At 39.8% G+C, this 17982-nt stretch overlaps 1 pseudogene; it reads right to left on the reverse strand.

The window, feature by feature from the left end:
• Window positions 1–15931: 15931 nt before the first annotated feature.
• Window positions 15932–16049, reverse strand: LOC124803891 (annotated as a pseudogene).
• Between the last annotated feature and the right edge of the window lie 1933 nt (window positions 16050–17982).

Here is a 17982-nt window from a genome sequence, read left to right on the forward strand (position 1 = left end):
GCTGTTGACCATGGGTTAATGAGCGAGAAAGATAAACGCTCCGAAGGGGCTGTATTGTTCAGTGGACCGCTGCAAGGGGAACCTTTATGCGGCGGGCTTTGTCCACAAACGCGGGCTTTTCCCGACGACGCGGGCTCGGGACTAGGTCAGGTATTCAGTGAAAGTGAAGCTACCCTTAGCGAAGCTACCGTTTCTCAGGCGAACGAGGTGAGCGCGTCGAAAGTAGGAAATAACGATGTGATACTGCAGTTTTTACAAGCGATGAGTAGGGAGACTAACGAAAGATTAGAAGCGATGAGTAGAGATAATAAAGCGATGAATAGGGAGACTAAGGAAAGATTTGAAGCAACTAACGAAAGATTAGAAGCAATCAGTAGAGATAATAAGGAGAGAGATAGGGAGAATAAGGAGAGAGATAGGGAGAATAAGGAGAGAGATAGGGAGGCTAAGGAGAGAGATAGGGAGACTAAGGAGAGATTGGAAGCAAATAAGGAAAGATTGGAGGCAATTGATAAGGGAAATAAAGAGGCAATGAGGAAGCTACACGCAGTTATCAATGAGCGTCTGCCCGCAGTTAATAATCGGTTAGATGAGGGGGAGGAGAATCTGGGTGCGTCGAAGCAAGTACAGGATGCTGTGAAAGAAAAAGCCAATAATTTGGAGGTACGAATAAGGGCAATAGAGAGCGATATTACAGAACGTAGGGACGTGTTGCCGGATGAGCGAATCAAAGAAGTTGTGGTCAGAATGAATACGATTAGTGCAGAGGTAGAAAAGATTAGTATAAGAGGCGAGACAGGCTCTGACAGTACGCAGCGAGAAGTTTATGCCAACCAGGGGGAGATACAATCGCTATACAGCTTAAAGAGGCGGAATTAGTAATAAGTAGGAAACATAGTGAAGAACTAGCACAGTTGCAATTAGCGTGCAGCAGCGAAGGTGACACATCACCAGGTAGAGTGGAGAGGGAGATTGAGATAAACTCGAAAAGCGAAAATAGGCAGAAAGAGCAAGACGAATTCACAGAGTCAGAAGAACGGTTGTGTCGGATAAAACAGGTGGTAGACTCAACTGGGTATAGTCCAAGGCTGTCTCAATTTCAAGATTCATTACCTTCATCGTGGGGACTGCTCCTCAAAACGAAGTTTGTGTATAACCATTTGAGGGACGAGGCTAGAGCGAAAATGCAGGAAGTTATTAAAGACTGTAGTAGCTATTTAAATGAATTCTGGTCGCAAAGTAAGCAGGACCAGGTTACGCAAAGCATATTGATGATGCGAAATGGTAACGAAGGTGGTATAAGAGATCCAGTGTCGTGCTATCAGGAAATCCTTAGACGAAATAGGTATTTGGATGTGACATACGAACCTGGGGAGCTCATTAGGATCTGTAGAGCGAAGTTGCCAGTGAAATTGCGCAGAGATATAGTGATAGCAGGCAGAGGCTTAGACGATTCTGCGTCATTTCAGCACTTGTTACAAGAATTGGGTAATGAGAGCAATATCGTGAACGGAGACACGACTCATAGGTCAGACAGAGTCGAGGATAGGAACGGCAGAAACTATCAGAATGACAGGAGAGCATGGAATCCTGGTATTTCTTTCTTGTCGTAATAGATTGATGGATAGGAGAAACAAATCCAACATATCAGCCCTTAGCATCTTGCCTTAAAACACATGCAGCTGGCACTGAAAATTGTCTATGTAGCAGACATACTCTACTGATATGTAGGAATGCAAATACCATACTTCTGATCAGAGAGTAAAACACCAGTAATGGCATCTGTTAGGCTGGTCTCTCAGAGCAAAATTTGCAAATTTTTATTTCGAACTGTAAAGTAAAAGAACTGTTTCTTCAAAGAAACCAGTTGCTAAAATGTTATGTAATAATGCCAAGGAGTCCAGTATAATTACTGCGATTTTACTATTGCAGGTACTTAACACGTAATGTAAAAAGTAAACATTGTGATCTGTATGGAATAGGGTATGTTTATACTGCAGTTACAGGTAACATCAGTAATGTGATCGAAGTTTTTAAATTAGATGCCATCTGATCTATAGTATGTCATAGTCGTGGTGACAGTTATAATTAGGTGCTGTGTATGGTTGTTCGGATTCTGGTGTTAGTGAAAGAGGCTACTAGCACCAAAGTTTCTAACACTTGGGCTGTCCCATTTCTCCCAGCTTGTATATTCTCTGCATACATTTAATTTTCATGTAAGCTTAGATTCCTAACTAGCAAATTCTTTATAGTGGACCATTCACAGCGAGGCGGATTGTCCATGAAAATGCTGTACTGATTGAGACGATCAAGGGAAAACAGTCTCGTGGGCTTCATCACATTTCTAACATCAAATTATGGAAAAGTTAAGGATAGATCTAAAGTAGGCAATTTATGGTAGATAGTCAGTGTATTTATTTGTGGTGTGTAACGTTGTGCAGGGTCAAATCGAACATAAGAATTTTCAGGCGGGATGTCAGGAAGTATGACGGAATAGACTGGTCAAATGAGTCATGAACAGGAGTCGACAGAGTGGTGTATGTACGTATTTTTTGTCGTATGAATAAGGATCAAGCAGAAACGACGTGATGATTTATGAGGGAATAAAGATGGTAGATAGAGAAGCGACGTGATAAATAGTAGTGGATAAAGGTGATAGGTAAGGGAAGAAGCGACGCGAAGCAGTGTGATTAATAGATAGAGATTCGACGTGATGAAACAGTGGTAAATAAAGGTGAGTAGAATTGAATAATGTGGAGATGTCTTAGATGTATGTTACAGAGAGACCTGTGTATGCTGCAATAGAGATTGATGCGAATGGCGAAGGAAGACCAGGAAATGATGGAGTAATGGACGGACGGAGAGCCGAAATACGAATGAAGAGATGAGGACAACTGCACAATGTGAAAGGACATAAAGGGAGTATGAGATCCAGATGGTGAACGTTGTGGAACACTGACGTAAGATGTAATATAAGTGTAAGATCTAATTCTTAGCATAACATTTGCGATTTGGCAAAAATAATATTTATTGTTGTTGTTGTTGAAGCCTGGTACCAGGATAACTAATCAAAACGGTACCAAGAATGTGTACAGTTATTTTGCAGGTTGAATAATTTGTGTATTTTTGTTTCTTAGATGAAATGTCGCAATTCTAAGTTGATATTTAGCATGAAGTGAATGCGGAGGTAAGCCGATGGAGAGAGGTGCCAGAGTGAAAGGACGAATTCGGAGACTGGAAAGCTATCTCCGGAACAGCTTCATGTGTTATGTGGTTGAGTATAAGGGAGCAAAGGTATGGTATGTTGTCGTGAGTGTGGTGGTGTTAAGGTTAACTGACTTCTAGACCTATTCTGTTAGTGTATTAATGGATTGAATGAGAAGGAAAATGTGATGTCTGGTGAGTGAGAGTCGTAGAGTAGGGTGATCAATGCGCATACTCCTGTAAAGGAGATGCTACCGATCTGTAACTAAAACATTATTGTGTATTGTTTGATTTGGATGAACCTCGATGGCAGGTCAGGATTAGACATCATGTGGATGGTTCATACATGTCCTAGAAATGTTGTTATATATAATAAAATGTAAAATGTATGAAGAGATACTAATTTCAGTCTGTCACAAACACAAGGGTGCATTGTATGTTGTAGATATAGAGTCACCAGTTTCTAAAATGTTTGTGTTAGGAGGTTAAAGTAGTTTAATATTTAATAACCTGTGGTAGGTAATTGTGAGCTGCATAGATTATTTCTTATTTTTTTTGTTAGAACACTTTCAAGTGGTATTAATTTCAATCTGTCACAAGCACAAAGGTGCATTGTATGTTGTAGATTTAGAGTCATCAGTTTCTAAAAATGTTTGTTGTGTTAGGATGTTAAAGTAGTTTAATATTTAATAACCTGTGGTAGGTAATTGTGAGCTATGTAGATTATTCTTATTTTTTTGTTAGAACACTTTCAAGGGGTATTAATTTCAGTGTGTCACAAGCACAAAAGTTCATTGTATATTGTAGTTTTAGGATAAAGTTTCTAATACTTTCACTGTGATAGGATGTTAGAGTAGCCTACTATTTGATGTTGTAATTATGAGCTGTATAGATTGTTTATTATTCCTTTTGTTTTTTTTTTACACTTTCATGTTTTGTATGAGGGACGACAGGTACAATGAATAGCACGAGTGTGGGCTGTCTATAGAAAAGAGATAAATGTTGATGTTGTATGTGTAGAAAACTAGGGTGTATAATTTTAATGTAAGAATTTCCTTTTGTCTGTAATGTTGCGAGATGCACGGAAGGCTAACTGATTGGGTGTCGTAACGCCCATACCGCTAGCGGGCCGAGCTGACGATGCCATGGCGACAGGCGACAGAGCCGCGGCACTCCCCACTCCACTGTCGGACGGGGTACACTCCACGCGCCCGCTACAGCAGGTCAACGGCCTGGGGCGACACGCACGTACCACTGGCCATTCATGAGTTCCGCCACCCTTGCGACTGGGGGAGGTATCCCGCGGAAGCAACAGCGGGTGGTTTCTTCTGCTCAACGGCGCGCGCAGCGGCGCTACTGCAGAATGGACGAGGCGCGGCAGAGCCCGGCGAGCATTTTTTTTACCAGCAGCTAATAACTAGTACTGGACTGTGGAGCCGTGAAACAAGATGATTGCGACTTTTCATAATGTGGAAAGTGAAGGACTGGTGTTTCCACGTTGTGAGTGGTGGAAAAGATTTTGTCTTTAGCAGACAGGACGATCGTTTTGTTTTGTCTTGACCACTGAATGGTGGGATCCATAAACTTTTGGCAGTGACTTGTTAAGTGTGCTTTGTGAATTGCATGTGGGACACTTGGTATACTTAGAGGACAGTTGTCGTTTGGTGAACAATTATTGTATGAAGGCAAGAAACTAGAGTGGGACATTGACATTTGCGTCTGTAGTAGGAGACATTTCTTGAACTGGTGCGGGAATAAGTGCTGTTTGTTGAAACTTACGACTTTTAATTACACCATGAACTGAAAGGACAGAACCGTGGGTAATAGTAGTTGTAGGGCCATTTTTTTGGACGAACAGATTCGTGTGGATGGTACTCTGACAGTGACTATGACATTTGTGTTTAATGTGAGATACAGTTTACTGTTCAGTGCGTGTTCAAAATGCCGATTTGAGTGACTCAAAGACTTTCGTCTGGGTAACCATGGGAGAGCTTTGGCACCGAGACAGTGGTTCTAGGAAAACTATCAGCAACTTTTTGACCCCAAGAAAATCACAGAATGAAAGGTTTCCGTGTGACTCGCAAGATAGGGAATAATGTATTTGTAATTGTGTAAATGTTTTTTTTATGTGTTTCATTCCTGAAGGGACAGCAAGTGTAATTGTATTTCATCAACATTTGTGTTTAGAATAGTTAGTGTTTGTTTTTTGTCTGTTCTGGGTTATCTAGTTCACGTAGCAGGTTTATTAGAATATTTGGTACAATGATGCTCTAATTATAAGCCAGTGGCGTAATACTAACGTAGCGGTTCATGTAGCATTGATCAGTAAGATTGTCACAGGGGACAAGAGTTTGCATTGCACAACAAATATCGGAATTAACTGATGTATTTTGATGTCGTCCATAGTAATAATCTTGTTGGTGTTTTGACTGAAGCCACTTATTTTTATTATCACAGTGGTGACATTTCACATTAAAGTGTAACGAAGGCTAGTCGAAAGGCAAGTTCTTGTCGTCTATATGTGTGACACCAGAGAAAGTATTTTTTATTTGTTTTAGAATTATTGAAATTTGGATTACTCATAAAAATAACGAAGATCCCAGTAACTAAAGCAAAATTTTATCTCAAGATTATTTTTTCATTTCTATGATGTGATGTTTTATTTGTCATGTAGATTGTTGTAAATTTGTATGTGTACGTTACTCCGGATTGTGGAGAGTACAATAATGCAACAACTGCCAATTTGGTAAAGTAACAACATTTGTGCGTCAATTTGAGGTCACCAGGGGCTAAGGTCTCCTCCTGGTTATTTTGATGAATTGCTACGTTTGTTTTAATACAGTTTTCTAAAAAAAAAAAAAAAAAAAAAAAATGTTCGGAACTACCCTCGCATTGCAAGGATAGTACCGTGCCATTTTTTTCTGCATGGGTAGCCGGTGGTGAAAGGGTACAGTACCGCCCAACATTGAAAATAGGTACGAAATTCTTGTCAGAACAACACATTTTTGTGTAAAAGTAACTCAAGTTCAATTAACACAGCAAAGCCGGATACCAGTGTGGGAAAGAATGACAATTTATTTATTTAATTGATCACATGTGCACTCCCTCAAAATAAATCCCTACATCCAGTTTGGTGAGATCTGTGAAAGGAATGAATGTATGGTCGTCTGCTAACCACAGATAGTGAATCGGAATATATGATCATCTTTGAGTCGATCCTTTGGCTACCTTGGGTGAGACCAAAGAGATGGAAGTTACCAGAGCTTTGAGCGTCTGAAATGTGGCTGACCAATAAGGTAGCAAGGTGCTTCTCCCACTTCGAGAGAGGTGCGAGAGAATCAGAATACGGCCATGTTTCAGCACTCTGCCGCTGAACCTTCTGCTGTAAAGACCTGTTTTTTTGTTGTGCTCCGTGATGAAAGAGTGGAGGCATGGTATGGATGTGGAATATTTAAGAGTAGTTAGAATTAATACTTTCTCTTTCACAGGACCTTTTGTGGGGAAAATTACAAAGTGAGGCAGGTAATTTTAAGGGGATTGTAGTAAACCAACGGTCACAAAGAGCCCACGTGTAGTTATAAGTTGAGATACTTCCGTGAGCTTAAGCTGAAATATTTAAGAATTAATAGCGTGTGTACAATAAGCTGAAATATTTAAGAATTAATAGCGTGTGTACAATAAGCTGAAATATTTAAGAAATAGCGTGTGTATCATAAGTTGAAGTATTTAAGAAATATCATTCCGTGTGACGCTGAATTTAAACTCTGAGAGAGAATCAAGGTGAGTCGGCCGTTTTTCCAGCAACGCCACTTGGCTTGCATTGCACAGGAAGACGTGCGTTTATCTCCAGAGTTCACAGTAGGAAAGTAGAATTACAAAGTGGGGCAGTGTCGTGTGAAACTGGGATAAATATTGATTGAAGTGGGAAAGCGGAAAGTGATGAAGTTGTAACCGTTCTTTGTGTAATATTTCATATTGTTGTGTTGTGTATGTCTTGTAATTTGGGTATGTGTGTTTTGCATGGGAGTAGCAAGGTAGTTTCGAAAGATTTGTGGGTATGCCTGTTCCTTCTGTATCGCTCGATCTGGAGGAAAGTTTCGTGAGGATTATTGTGAGAGGCGAAGTGTGAGGTATAATAAAAGATCCACCATCCGATCCAGGGAGTGCACTGTTGCGGTAAATAGATTACGAGACCATAGTATAGAGATTCACTAACGTAAAGCCATGCCCACTGGGCGGAATTTCTCATGTGATTTTGTTGTAGGTTGTAGAATTTGTGTGTTTAGGAATAAATCAAATAGTGAAAAGAAAGAGATTGGTGGCCTTTTTCATTAAATTGTATGTTATCGTAATGTCCCGAATTTATATAAAAGCCGTTAAATCAAAGACAAAAGGTAAATGTGGTATTGCCAGTGCGTAGTGTACAGTCAGAGTTCTATAAATCACTGATAGTCAGATGCGTGTTTCCGTTGCGTATTATTCATACAGGAGGATAATTTGTAACTAAATAGTAAGATACGAGAATTCATGTTGCTCGATAAATTTAAGGAAGATTCCACTCGCTTGGCAAACCACACATCTTGCAGGCCTGACTGCTTGATGCCACAGTATGAGAAAGGCAAGTGGGTGCCTCTCAATATCACATCACAGCCAATACAGATTAAGCGTGGAATATACCAAGGAGACTCATTAAGTCTTTCTGGTTCTGCCTTGCTCTGAACCCACTATCCAACATGCTAAATAATACAAATTATGGATATAATATTACTGGAACATACCCACACAAAGTCACACATTTGCTATACATGGATGATCTAACTACTGGCAGCAACAAATCAACAACTCAACCAATTAGTAAAGATAACAGAAGGATTCAGCAATGATATAAGTACGGCTTTTGGAACAGACAAATGTAAGAAAAATAGCATAGTCAAGGGAAAACACACTAAACAAGAAGATTACATATTGGATAACCACAGCGACTGCATAGAAGCGATGGAAAAAAAGGATGCCTATAAATATCTAGGATACAGACAAAAAATAGGAATAGATAATACAAATATTAAAGAAGAACTAAAAGAAAAACATAGACAAAGACTAAAAAAAATACTGAAAACAGAATTGACAGCAAGAAACAAGACAAAAGCTATAAATACTTATGTCATTCCAATATTGACCTACGCATTTGGAGTAGTGAAATGGAGTAACACAGACCTAGAAGCACTCAATACACTTACACGATCACAATGCCACAAATATAGAATACATCACATACATTCAGCAACAGAAAGATTCACATTAAGCAGAAAGGAAGGAGGAAGGGGATTTATCGACATAAAAAACCTACATTATGGACAGGTAGACAATTTAAGAAAATTCTTTCTAGAACGAGCAGAAACTAGCAAAATACACAAGGTAATCACTCATATAAATACATCGGCTACACCACTGCAATTTCATAACCACTTCTACAACCCTTTAGATCACATAACATCAACAGATACGAAGAAAGTAAATTGGAAAAAGAAAACACTTCATGGCAAGCACCCGTATCATCTAACGCAGCCACACATCGATCAAGACGCATCCAACACATGGCTAAGAAAAGGCAATATATACAGTGAGACAGAAGGATTCATGATTGCAATACAGGATCAAACAATAAACACCAGGTATTACAGCAAGCATATTATTAAAGATCCCAATACCACAACGGATAAATGCAGACTTTGTAAACAACAAATAGAAACAGTCACAACATCACAAGCGGATGTACAATACTAGCAAATACAGAATACCCCAGAAGACATGACAATGTCGCAAAAATAAAACATCAACAGCTTGCCTTACAACATAAACTTTTAAAACAACCCGTTCCTAGATACAAGGATACACCACAAAATGTACTGGAGAATGATGAATACAAATTATACTGGAACAGAACGATTATAACAGATAAAACAACGCCACATAACAAACCTGACATCATACTCACCAATAAAAAGAAGAAATTAACACAACTAATCGAAATATCCATACCCAATACAACAAATATACAATAGAAAACAGGAGAAAAAATTGAAAGATACATCCAACTGGGTGAGGAAGTCAAAGACATGTGGCATCAGAATAAAGTTGACATCATACCAATTATACTATCAACTACAGGAGTCATACCACACAATATCCACCAGTACATCAATGCAATACAGCTACATCCAAACATATATATACAACTACAGAAATCCGTAATTATTGATACATGTTCAATTACCCGAAAGTTCCTAAATGCAATATAACACATACCGTACAGTTAAAAGGAAGTGACGCTTGATCAAGGTCCGCGTCACTCCATTTTTAACCGGACTTAACGTCTGAGAAAGTGAAGATAATAATAATAATAATAATCCCTGTGGTATGTTCTGCCAGTCGTAAAATGCGACGAAAAGAACAAAACACTAATAGGGCTAACCTTCGTTTTAGTGTGATTAGTTGGTTCAGGACAGAACTAATGAAGCCTCGGGCAAGCGATGTCATGGTCGGGGACGACGCTTGAACCCTATGCCCGTCGACAATGGTAACGACACTGCTAGCCACACGGAAAATGATTTAAATCCAAATAGAGGTGTTTTGCAGGACATGCTTCCTGCAACCACCCTAGAAGGAAAACATAGACAGAGGATGATATGGTCTGATGAAGTTAACCGACACCTCATGTTCTGTTATTACCAGGCAACGAACTTAGGAACCAACACAACTGGATACAGATCACAAGTATACACAACATTTATTACCAGATACCCAGAATTAAAATTTTTAACAGAACAAAGACTAGCTGATCAGATCTGTGTAATAATCAAAAATAACAGGATACTCCAGTCAGAATTAGAAAACATCAAACAACAAGTACAACAAATACTGGAACAAAATAATGTGCAATCAGAAGAAGAAGAAAATACAGTAATGGACTCAAACATCCCAGAGCAAACAAACAAAGAACAACATGCACCAATTAAACAATCAGAGGAAAACGAAATCTTAAGACAGCCACCAGAACAAGCACAAATAGAACACAAAGTGACACAGATGTTAGATATAGAAGAAAAATTTCAGCTAACATATATAGAATACAAAGACACAAATACAGACATTAGACCATTCTTGCATAGACCACCAAATAACCCACAAGTCGAAACAACAATAAAAACTATCAACACAATCATACACAACAAAATAAATGAAAACACAACTATGGAAGAGTTACAACTACTGGTTTATATAGGAGCACTCACTACACTAAATAACACACTAGGCAGAGACCAGAACCAACCAACACACAGAAGAAACCAACAAAACCAGCATGGCAACACAGGCTACAGATCAAAATAGAAAAACTGAGAAAAGACATCGGACAGCTAACACAATTTATAAGAAATGAAATCGCGGAAAAAAAACTAAAAAGGTGAGGTAAAATCTCACAACAAGAAGCAACAGAGCAATTAGACGAAAAGAAGCAGAAATTACAAGCATTAGCCAAACGACTCAGAAGATACAAAAAAAGTGAAAATAGATGGAAACAAAACCAAACATTCAACACAAACCAAAAGAAATTTTACCAGACAATAGATAACACACACATTAAAATAAACAATCCACCAAACATAACAGACATGGAACACTTCTGGAGCAACATATGGTCAAACCCGGTACAACATAACAGACTTGCACAGTGGATACAAGCAGAAAAAGACTCATACAAGATGATACCACAAATGCCTGAAGTGATAATTTTGCAACATGAAGTCACCCGAGGAATTAATTCTACTCACAATTGGAAAGCCCCTGGAAAAGATAAAATAGCAAATTTCTGGTTAAAGAAGTTCACCTCAACACATTCATATCTAACTAAATTATTTAACAGTTACATTGCAGACCCATACACATTCCCTGATACACTTACACACGGAATAACATATCTGAAACCTAAAGATCAAGCAGACACAGCGAACCCAGCTAAATATCGCCCCATAACATGCCTACCAACAATATACAAAATATTAACTTCAGTGATTAAACAGAAATTAATGACACATACAACACCGAACAAAATCATAAATGAAGAACAAAAAGGCTGCTGCAAAGGAGCACGAGGATGTAAAGAGCAACTGATAATAGATGCAGAAGTGACATATCAAGCTAAAACTAAACAAAGGTCGCTACACTACGCATACATTGATTACCAAAAAGCTTTTGATAGTGTACCCCACTCATGGTTATTACAAATATTGGAAATATACAAAGTAGATCCTGAACTGATACAGTTCCTAAACATAGTAATGAAAAATTGGAAAACCACACTTAATACCGAAACAAATTCAAGTAATATCACATCACAGCCAGTACAGATTAAGCGTGGAATATACCAAGGAGACTCATTAAGTCCTTTCTGGTTCTGCCTTGCTCTGAACCCACTATCCAACTTGCTAAATAATACAAATTATGGATATAATATTACTGGAATATACGAACACAAAATCACACATTTGCTATACATGGATGATCTAAAACTACTGGCAGCAACAAATCAACAACTCAACCAATTACTAAAGGTAACAGAATTATTCAGCAATGATATAAATATGGCTTTTGGAACAGACAAATGTAAGAAAAATGGCATAGTCAAGGGAAAACTCACTAAACAAGAAGATTACGTATGTGATAATCACAGTGACTGCATAGAAGCGATGGAAAAAACAGATGCTTATAAATATCTAGGATACAGACAAAAAATAGGAATAGATAATACAAATATTAAAGAAGAACTAATAGAAAAATATAGACAAAGACTAACAAAAATATTGAAAACAGTATTGACAGCAAGAAACAAGACAAAAGCTATATATACTTATGCTATACCAATATTGACCTACTCATTTGGAGTAGTGAAATGGAGTAACACAGACCTAGAAGCACTCAATACACTTACACGATCACAATGCCACAAATATAGAATACATCACATACATTCAGCAACAGAAAGATTCACATTAAGCAGAAAGGAAGGAGGAAGGGGATTTATCGACATAAAAAACCTACATTATGGACAGGTAGACAATTTAAGAAAATTCTTTCTAGAATGAGCAGAAACTAGCAAAATACACAAAGCAATCACTCATATAAATACATTGGCTACACCATTGCAATTTCATAACCACTTCTACAACCCTTTAGATTACATAACATCAACAGATACGAAGAAAGTAAATTGGAAAAAGAAAACACTACAAGGCAAGCACCCGTATCATCTAACACAGCCACACATCAATCAAGACGCATCCAACACATGGCTAAGAAAAGGCAATATATACAGTGAGACAGAAGGATTCATGATTGCAATACAGGATCAAACAATAAACACCAGATATTACAGCAAGCATATTATTAAAGATCCCAATACCACAACAGATAAATGCAGACTCTGCAAACAGCAAACAGAAACAGTACGTCACATCACAAGCGGATGTACAATACTAGCAAATACAGAATACCCCAGAAGACATGACAATGCAGCAAAAATAATACAACAACAACTTGCCATACAACATAAATTAATAAAACAACGCGTCCCCACAAACAAGTATGCACCACAAAATATACTGGTGAATGATGAATACAAATTATACTGGAACAGAACGATTATAACAGATAAAACAACGCCACATAACAAACCTGACATCATACTCACCAATAAAAAGAAGAAATTAACACAACTAATCGAAATATCCATACCCAATACAAAAAATATACAGAAGAAAACAGGAGAAAAAATTGAAAAATACATCCAACTGGCTGGGGAAGTCAAGGACATGTGGCATCAGGATAAAGTTGAGATCATACCAATTATACTATCAACTACAGGAGTCATACCACACAATATCCACCAGTACATCAAGCAATACAGCTACATCCAAACGTATATATACAACTACAGAAATCTGTAATTATTGATACATGTTCAATTACCCGAAAGTTCCTAAATGCAATGTAACATATACCGTACAGTTAAAAGGAATTCACGCTTGATCAAGGTCCGCTTCACTTTCCATTTCTAACCAGACATAACGTCTGAGAAAGGGAAGAAATAATAATAATAATAATAATAATAATAATCATAATAATAACAATAGCGGTAAATATAAAAGAATTAAAATACTTATTTTCTAATACAGCAAAGAAAATTTTAGGAGACTGCACTAGCTAAGAAAACTGGGAAAGGAGGTAAATATAGTTTGGATGAAGGATGCAAAGAAGTACCGAGTGTGCAGAGGGGCCATGGTACTTATTATTGTTATCTCAGTAGATATATCGTTAAGTATCTGTTTGATGGTGGAAATGTTAGTCAGTTCCATAATACAATGACGGAGGTTATTTCAGACTAGGACTGCTACTGAAAAGAGTGCCGAGAAAGTGGCTGAGTGATCAAGTAGGACGGAAGGGATTTTACTGCGATGGGAGGTGATGTTTCTGCCATGTTATTCAGACAAGAGGGTTGACGTCGCAGAGAGATATGAGGGGCAGTGTACGTTGGTAAGACAATAGAGGAGATGACGTGTATGGAAATCTCTGTCCCTGTCCGCACGTAGCCAGGATGGCCGTGCATATGATGGTGAAATATGGTCAAAGAGTCGAACATAACGTATTAATGAACGAAGGTGATCATAACCAGTTCCAGGCGCCGTGTGTTTCCCTGAGGAAATCCTTTCATTGCAACATCGGTGTAATGAAAAAATTAGAGGCACATGTATAAGTTTCTTTCTCTGTTCAAGAAGGAAGGATTTTTATATTTTTGTACAGCATGGAGAGTTGCTGAAGCATTCTTGCACATAGCAGATACATTCTCAGTGCAATTTAAATTTTCATATTTTAATACTCATAGATGCTTTTCTGAGAGAGATAAGTTGTTATTTCTCTCATTTAGGATTAAAAATGGTGGGAATTCCCGACCTTTAGGGCCAATGACCCAAGACTGACCAAGCAGTTCGGCTTGGATTTTGGATGGATTGAGCTTTAGCTCTGTTCTGTGTCCATTTTGACACTGTATACTTCGCAACTCAATCACAAGAAGAGGTAATCGGTGGATGCCGCATGGACGAATGACCGACACCGGCGCAGCCACGCCTACAAACGTTTCGCCGGAACCGCTCGCTTGCTTACGACTGAGCACAAGACCGCCCAACCAACGATCATCGAATAAGACAACAGTATCGTCTTCTAGTACATCACCTGTGTGATAATGTGTTAGGCAGAACTCATTGTGGAAGTTATTGTTAAATGTACTCTGAGTAAGAGACTTGAATTTTGTCTGAATCAGTTTAGAGACGATTGTAAATATTCATGACATTCCTATGGACATGGATTGTACAAAGTTAAGAAATTTTAATTTTCTTTGTCGTAATGAAGTAAACTAATATTTTATATGTTAGGGGTGAGTGTATTTTCGTATGGTACTAGTCTCAGAATACCTGACCAACCACTGTAATTCAGTACAGAACATGAAATATTCCAAAAAGATATAATTTCAACGATCTATTATGTTTAGGTACATAAAATTATATTATGGCTCAAATGGCTCTGAGCACTATGGGAATTAACATCTGAGGTCATCAGTCGCCTAGAACTTAGAACTAATTAAACCTAACTAACCTAAGGACCTCACACACATGCATGCCCGAAGAAGGATTCGGACCTGCGACCGTAGCAGTCGCTCGGTTCCAGACTGTAACGCCTAGAACGGCACGGCCACTCCGTCCGGTAAATTATATTATGTTCATCAAGTTACCTTCCATTAGGAAAGTAGGTGCACACAGCGACTGTTATGTAATTTATAAATGATAGAGCGCAGCAATCAGTCGTCCTTTCTTTTTTTTTGTTTTTTTTTGCAGGTTTTGTTACACAAATCCAGATTTCGGCTAGTGCCTAGTCATTATCAACAACAGGGAACTAACATGCATCGAGATTAAAAAATTCTATTTTTTAATCTCGATGCATGTTAGTTCCCTGTTGATCAGGCTTCAGTCAGAGTTCTTTGAATACAACAGGGAACTAACGTACATCGAGATTAAAAAATAGTGCATTGATAATGGTTAGGCACTAGCCGAAATATGGATTTGCGTAATAAAACCTGCAAAAAAAGGACGAATGACTGCTGCGCTCTATCATTTATAAAATGATATTATGTTAACGTTGGAACACACTACAGTAACAAGTAACTCTAAGGCGCTGCAGTCATGGACTGTGCGGCAGATCCCGGCGGATGTTCGAGTCCTCCCTCGGGTATGGGTGTGTGTGTTTGTCTATAGGATAATTTAGGTTAAATAGTGTGTAAGCTTAGGGACTGATGACCTTAGTAGTTAAGCCCATAAGATTTCACACACATTTGAACATTTTGAACAAGTAACTTTATCCTACAAATGGCGCCAAGCACTATGGGACCTAACATCTGAGGCCATCAGTCCCCTAGACTTAGCACTCCGTCATCAGACCACATGTGACCCACCGGGACCATCCGACCGCCGTGTCATCCTCAGCTGAGGATGCGGACAGGAGGGGCGTGTGGTCAGCACACCGGTCTCCCGGTCGTTATGATGGTTTTCTTTGACCGGAGCCGCTACCATTCGGTCGAGTAGCTCCTCAGTCGGCATCACGAGGCTGAGTGCACCCAGAAAAATGCCAACAGCTCATGGCGGCCCGGATGGTCACCCATCTAAGTGCCGGTCACGCCCGACAGCGCTTAACTTCGGTGATCTGACGGGAACCGGTGTATCCACTGCGACAAGGCCGCTGCCAGTCCCCTAGACTTAGGACTACTTAAACCTAACTAACCTAAGGACATCACACACATATCCATGCCCGAGGCAGGATTCGAACCTGTGACTGTAGCAGCAGCGTGGTTCCGGACTGAAGCGCCTAGAACCGCTCGGCCACAGCTGCCGGCCTTTATCCCACAGGTGTACGAGAGTACACATATGATTACGACTGCAGAGTTGTGCATGATTTCTGACTAAAAATTCAATGTGCTATGAAGCCCAGTGTTCTGAAATTTAAGTCTGTAAACGCTATAGAAGGAATAGAAGAGGGCCTCGATACGTTACCACGTCAAATATGTACTTTACCAGAGTTGACGGACAATAAACGATGCTCACAAGGACGGCCATGACTAGCAAGTTATGAAACAACTAAACTGCTCAAAGAATGTTTTGCACTAACTGCATATAGGCGGACGTGTGGGAGCTTACTTTATAGGCGATCAGCGAATGAAACAATAAGCCCTATAAAACTGGAAAATAATAGCTTGTTTTCGAAATAAAAAGAGTTCATACCAAAACAAAGGCTGTCCGTTCAAACGTACACCTATTGGACATCTGAAATTTAAATCTGCTGCTAGGTAACATTTAACACCCTGCTGGTCCAGCCTTTGCGTTATAATTTTCTTGGACTCTGCTTCGATTGGTGTACAGAATATGGTCCAGATGTTGTAGCCCAATCCTGTCCTATTTTCTGACAATGGTCCCCCTAAGATCATGTATTATCTGACAAGGATTCTAACAATAGCGTACTGGACGTTCCAAGTGGCCCCCAAGCGTGCTCAATCGAGTTATGTCAGCGCGTACGAGATCTTACGGAAGCTTACCAACAGCCGTCCTTCACGTGAACGATTCACGGCTGTATCAGAAAAATAGGATGGAGTTGTGGGGCGGGGAAGGGGGGTGGGCACTGACAGTGACGGACGAAATACCCCCCCCCCCCCCCAATCTAATGTAAGATGGCTTGTGGAGTATACACTGAACAGCCAAAACACCCAAAACATTATGGACACTGTTCACCGAGACGTTTGATGCACGTGACGCGGTGAGTAGGGTATGTAAGTGGTGCAGAGACGGATGCAACATCAGCCTAGTGAAGATTTGGACTGCAAATGGGGAAATCCATTGACATAAGCGACTGTGACAAAGAGCAGCTTACTATTACACAGGGCGTGTGAACGAGTAACTTGAAAACGGAGAAACTGGTCGAATGTTCATGTGCTAGTTTCATGAGCATCTACGGTAGGTGGTAGAAGAACAGAGAAACTACCACTAGGTGCTAAGTGGTTAGACGTCCAGGATTCTTCACAGAACGTGGGGTTTGGAGGCTTTTCTGCTCTGCAAAGTAGGATAGATAGTAATCTTGGCATCTCTGCCGAAAGAGCACATTTGCTGGTGCATGCACAAGTGTTTCATTGTTGAACATGGAGCTCCGCAGCCGACCAATACTACGTGTAACATTGACAATTACATCTGCACTACGCACGGGACCGTCGGGGTTCGATGGTGGTTCATTGTAAACTTGTCGGCTCTACGGATTAATTATGATTCTTGCTACATCAGGACGATGGTCGTCTCCACAAACGTTGTCATCTAGGTGAACGGCAGTTCCAAACGTGCAGCGCGCCATAGACTCAGGCTGGTGGAAGCAGTGTGAGGCTGTGGAAAACATTCCCTTGCGCTCGCATGGGACCTGTGGTAGTAATCAAAGACACGCCGACAGTTGCGGACCGCCGCGTGGAGTGCCCGCACGGTTTGAAGCGCCATGTCGCAGACAGCGCGACCCCTCCCGCCGGAGGTTCGAGTCCTCCCTCGGGCATAGGTGTGTGCGTTGCTCTTAGCATAGGTTAGTTTAAGTAGTTTGTAAGTCTAGGGACCGATGACCACAGTAGTTTGGTCCCGTAGGAATTCACAC

This window comes from Schistocerca piceifrons, chromosome 6, assembly GCF_021461385.2.
Source record: "Schistocerca piceifrons isolate TAMUIC-IGC-003096 chromosome 6, iqSchPice1.1, whole genome shotgun sequence".
NCBI classification, from domain to species: domain Eukaryota; kingdom Metazoa; phylum Arthropoda; class Insecta; order Orthoptera; family Acrididae; genus Schistocerca; species Schistocerca piceifrons.